The following is a 6,260-nucleotide window of genomic DNA, read 5'->3' as shown; positions in this document are numbered from 1 at the left end:
TCAACCAGCTTCAAGCCTGCTGTAAAATAAATTCAAGTTCTTGGACTATTTGAATTCCCAATGGTTTTCCACATCCTTCTAGCAGTTCTGCATATGGTAAAGGATATTATCAAGCCAGCTATAGCTCTACAGTTTGTTATTTAGGCTTAACAACAATTATTGAGATGCATTTTACAATGAGTTATAGCAAATCGAGTCGTTGGCAAGTCTTAGCCCAGCCTGGGTTGAGCAGGCCTTCAGGCTGGGCTTGGCTCGGAAATTGTGGGCCGTGGCTTGGTTTTGTTTAGACAGCGCTTGACTTTCGTTTTCCTTTTCAAACAAGATTTGTGGTCCATTTAATTGATATTGCAATGCAAATGGAAAATGGAAAATTGTTGGAGCAACAGCAAAAAGCTGAAGCTGAAGCGGATGTTGATTTTGGAGCTAATAATGCTCAGCTCTCAGCTGTGGGAGTGGGGCTGGGGAGCAATGCACTTGGGTTGAATTTGATTTTTGATTCTGTTTCGTTTTCGTTTTCTTTTCTTCGTTCTGCTCTGCTCTTCTTGTTGGGGCTAGACGGCCGCAAAATGCAATTTGGCCAAGCAAATTATACGTAAAGTTTTGTGAGAGTCTCTCCAAGAGGAGAGCGGCCGGTGGTTAGCCAATGTAATCAGCCGAGCATGTGACGTGTCCTTTCAGCGAATGTTCAGCCACACACACACACACACACACACACAGATGGCGTCTCCTTGGCGACTAAAACTTTTGCCGGCCAATCAGCCAGAGCCATGGCCAAAAGCCGCAAAGCCCAACACACAGTTCCGATTCGCATTTGCGGCCATTTCGGCTGAAATCTCTAACAAAATTACAAATTATGCCGAGAGTTGAGAAAGTGGGCGTTGCGGCAAGTCTTGGACAAATGAAAGGGTCACACACACACAGACACACAGAGTCTAGTAAATTGATCCACATGCGACAAATAGTTGTGGATGAATGTGAGGCAAATGCAATTATGACTCACAAAATGAGTCCGCATTTAATTGAGAATGGAAATTGAATAAACATTTGCAACTTGTAATCGGGTTAGGCCAATGGAAGCCAGAGCTGGTGCTGGAGCAACGATGTCACTGGGCTTATAATTAAATTGTTGCCGGCCACAAAGGCTTCTTAGCGTCTGTGCAGCAGCCAAGGATTGAGTCTTCATTTTGCGCTTGGCTTACGGATTGAAAGGTTTGGCAGCTTCTCAATTTGGAGCTGGCAATTTGCGGGCCATGTGTTCAATTGCATACCCTAGGCTAGCTCCAGACTTGGCCAACAACTTGGCAAGCATTAAAGTAGTTAAAGTGAATTCTAAACTGAGATTTCTGCTCTCAATATCTGGGATTAAAGACAAGTAGAGTCAATTAACTATTTACAGGGTATTAGCTAGTCGCATTCATATCTTTAGTTCTGGCTTTCTCTGTATTATTTTCCTTTTGTTCTTCCGTCTTCTACCTTTTTTTGTTTTTTGTTTTTTGGCAACACTCAGCAAATAAATTTTGCGATTTCATTGCGGCCAAGCAGTTGACTGCAGAACAGAATAACTGAGGACCAGTCATTGGATGAGTGGAGCAGGATTACCACTTGCCCGACGAGCGGCCTGACCACTGAAACGTGCCTTAACTTATAAAATATGGCAAGTGCCAGCTGCCAATTGCACTGGACCGCAATGCTAACAATTTGCCTCTTGGCTGAAGCCGAAATACTCTACGTCCTACAGTCCTTCATTAAAAGTCGATCTATTATTGTATAACTAGGTATTTGAGTGAAAATATATGATAATATATGCATAGAGAAAGTCTATGAAAAATCTTACTGAATTATGATATTGATTAGTGATGCTGCTAATGAGAAAGCCAATGCGAATGGCAGTGCTAATAATATTGTTAATGAAAATACCAATGCTATGCTAATGTAAATGAAAAGAAGAAAAAGAAGAATAATAAGAATAATAATGAGCATTGTTCAATTTAAAAGAATGAAGATGCCAATGCTAATGCTAATGTTAATGTATTAATAATTTATGAAAGTGATAATAAACATGACAATGATACGCTAATGCGTATGGAAATAAGGACAATAATGATAATAATAATGAAGGATAATAATGATAATAGGATAAGTATAATAATGACAATAATTATGACGATGATAATGAATGAATGATGCCAATGCTAATGATAATGATAATTATAATTATAATGATAATGATAATAATAATGATAATGATAATGATAATGATAATGATAATGATAATGATAATGATAATGATAATGATAATGATAATAACAATGATAATGATAATGATAATGATAATGATAATGATAATGAAAATGTCAATATTAATAATAATAATGCTTATGCTAATGATCATCTGTCAATGATATTGACTTTGACATATTGACGAGATAACATACATAATAATGATCAGTGGTAATAAAATTGCGATTGCTAATGCTAATAATGATGAAAATTATTTCTTTTTTGGAGGTGGGTAAAATTACTTTAAGTAGCGTTAGTCAGTTCTTCACTCTTAGCTGCTCAACGATTGAGAAACTCACTCTATCAGATTTTAAACCCACAAGAGCCTACAAAGTGAAGCTTATAAAGTGAAGTGCTCTAGCTGACCTTTGTCCCAAGTATTCCTGCCTACAGTACCCACTTCAGACAGTTTTTCAAGCATCTTTGTCTGCCAGACTTCTTATACTATAGTCACTACCTTAACATTGACAATAGTTTGTGCCAGGACGGTGCTTTCTTCAGTCTACCTTAAGATAATGATAATGAAAATTCATAATATGAATATTAAGAATGCAATTATTTGAAGTATGCAATGATAAAGAATCCCTAGAAATATTTTATATATTTTTAAATATTTTTATTAACTGCAAAAGCGATTATTTAAAAAATTATGAATCAAGTTTTTTAAATATTAGTTAAATATTTGATAAATAAATGAGAATTCACATATAATGAAATTTGGCATTTCTCTACATTGGATATTTATATACATATGTATTACGCAATAACTGTTAATGTAGAGCTCCGTTTAAGTCACTTTCATCTCTCAGTAGCTGCGTTACAATTCCCATGACATAGTAATGAGAACTGGAGCTTAGGCAGCAAGTGAAGGAACTGAAGTACGAGCAGCAGCAGCAGGAGTTGGCACTTGTTGTTGGCCAAGTGGTTGCTGTTTGGATCTACGAATTTGCCGGGACGCAGGCTGAATGAGGGGGGGTGTCAAGGGGCGCCACCTGTTGGCGAGAACTGGGTGAGGCAGCAAAGGCCGCAACCGACGGATTTTCCTCAAGCGTTCGCTAACCGCAGCCGCAGCCGAAGCAGCAGAAGCACTCGACATTAAGATGCCGGCAGTGCGTAATAACTGGGCGGTGCTAAAGCCGTAGTTGAGCCTGAGAGTTGGCTGACAGGACGCTGAGCTGGCAGCAGTCAAGGATGTGACAGTGCTGAGCCCATTTGACACGAGCATAATATAATAAAAACCGCAAACAAGTGATGTCAACCCGCCCAGAGCGCCCATTCAACTGAATCGGACTGCGGGCGGGGTTTCTGGGGCTGAGGCTGAGGCTGAGGCTGAGGCTGAGGTAACCTTCACATGGACTTCATGGCTGTGGTCCAAACGGACTGTGAAGTGATGTCGCCTGTCTGTCTTGCAGCGCCTAGACCCTGAGCCGGCCTGAGCTGGGGCCCGGGCGTTATCCTTTAGGCGTGATTAAGCCACAAGTGCGTGACATTTTAATGCGACATTTATGCCCAAGACAAGAGATTATTATTGAAAACGCGCCACTGCAGTCGCGTGACAACAACAACAACAACCAGAATGAGGATGTGGATGTGGACGGGCACGACTAAGAAAATAATAATAACAATGATAATAACATCAGCAAGGATAACAACAGCAGCAGCAGCCGACAGCAGGCAGCATCGTTAGTTGCCTAACAGCACACAGAGCCTCCTGCAGCTTATTTATTTATTTTCTCATTTGACACCTAAGTGACACATTTTGTTTGACGCACCCAACGGGGGCGTGGCTGGGCCAACAATAACTGAATGCTGGCCAACAAACATTAGCGGTAAACGAAGAGGCCCGAGAGGGAGAGAAAGAGAGGGAGAGAGATGGGGGCAAATTCCTGTATTTTTAGCAATCTCTATTGTCCTCATATTATTTCAACAGCTACGTGAACGATTCTCAATAAATGCCTGAAAAGAAATAAAAACACATCTTCAATAGAGCTTAGCTTAGTGTTAGCATGTACATCAATATATCAATCACACATTCTTGTTAACAAACTTTGCTCGCAGTAATTTATATTTGTTTCCTCTAACAATCGTTTAAATCGGATGAAATTAACTTTATAAGTGAGTTTTTTTTTTTTTTTGCCTGAGCAATATAAGATTTTCTCACATATATCGGATGTATAGACATGGCCATTTGATTGCTGAACGTGAAACTGGATGAAAAGAGAATATTTCATTGTCTTTAATGAATATTAAATACATTTTCATTGCAGCTTGCATATAGACGATAACAAGCAGCTATGGAATTATTGTTGGTTTCCTATTTTGTATCATAAAAAATTTTTGTTGTTATTTTACGATTTTTTTTATATAAAAAAAATAAAATAATAATAATAATAATTATTAAAAAAAAAGTTTTTTTTTTACAGTTTATATGTAATATAATTCTTTTTTTTATTATTTTTTTTTTGTATTATTTATTTTTGTAAATAAAAAAATTAAAATAATAATAATTTCTTATATTTTTTTTACAGTTCATATATAATATTTACTTATTCTAACGTACATACATATTTGTATTTATAAAAACAAATTATTCAATAATAATAATAATAATTTATAATTAATTTACAGTTTATATGTAATATTTTCATATATAGAGTATACAAAAAAAATCACAAAAGTATAAGGAATCTTGTTTATTTTTTCTTTTAAATATTTTGTATTAGAATTTTATAAAAAGAAAATTATTTAATAATAATAATAATTTTATACAATTTCTATGTAAAATTTACACATATATGAATATACATATATATAAAAATTACAAAATTCTATGGATTTTGTTATTTAAATTATTTTTTTAATATAAAATAATTTTTGTTAAATAAAAAATGATTTAATATTAATTATAATAATTTCATCATTTTTACGGTTTACATGTAATATTTTCACACACACAGATATTATTTATATATCAATAATAATTATAATAACAGTAATAATAATTTTAATATTTTTACATATATATTTAAGCTTAATTCATTTTTTTTTCATTAAAAAAAAAAGAATTATTATTAAAATATTTGAAATTTTTGTAATTATTTAATTTTTTTTTTCAACTCCCATTCTCTCATTTTTGAGCAGTCCTTTAAAATATTTACAAAATATTTATTTTTTTACGAAATGAAACCAACTAAATATTAGATATGTAAACTAGCGTGAGCTTAGCGTATTTCTATGTGCTTAAGGCCTCCTGCCTATATGCATTCGAATCCAATTTGCTGATTGATTCCTGGAGCCCATGAGTCACAGTTCGTGCAGAGAAGAGATCTGTGCTTGCTTTGAGCATTTCGATTAGCATTTGTGAGAGGGAGCTCTCTCTCTCTCTCTCTCTCTCTCTCTCTCTCAGTGTATCAGCTAGTCGTTCACTGGCCTAATGTAGCCAGCTTTTCTGCTTTGTGTTTAGCTTTATCCAAAAAATGACAATTTAATTAAATTCTTTGGAAAATGCTTTCGCTTTTGTTCTGCTTGCATGAACAGCGCTCTTTTGTCTTATTATCCAATTCAATTTCCTGCCAAAAGTCCCAAATCGCAGCCGCTGCCCCCTGCGCCCTGCCGAGCAACACACATACACATACATTCATATATCTACAGTATGTATATGTATATGTATATGCTGATGTATACAAAGGTATGCATATGAACAGCCTGGAATTTGGCCAAGCCAAGTGTGGGGGCTGCTGCTGATCGAGCAGAGTGTGGGCCAGCGAGAAAGCCGAACAGGTGTGCCATCAAGTAAAATCTATTCAAAGAAATGCTCTCCATATGTGTGTGTGTGTGTGTGTGTGTGTGTTGGTGTTGGTGTTATAAAAACGTAATAATAAAGTTGGCGCTTTGCTTTTATTGCCATTTGGCAGCGTTTGGGCCATGCGGATGTGACGACAGTAAAAACTATTTGCACACACACACACACACACACACAG

Source organism: Drosophila navojoa, chromosome X, assembly GCF_054131105.1.
Source record: "Drosophila navojoa isolate 15081-1374.11 chromosome X, UAZ_NAV_1.0, whole genome shotgun sequence".
NCBI lineage: Eukaryota > Metazoa > Arthropoda > Insecta > Diptera > Drosophilidae > Drosophila > Drosophila navojoa.
Note: the sequence above shows the minus strand (reverse complement) of the source record.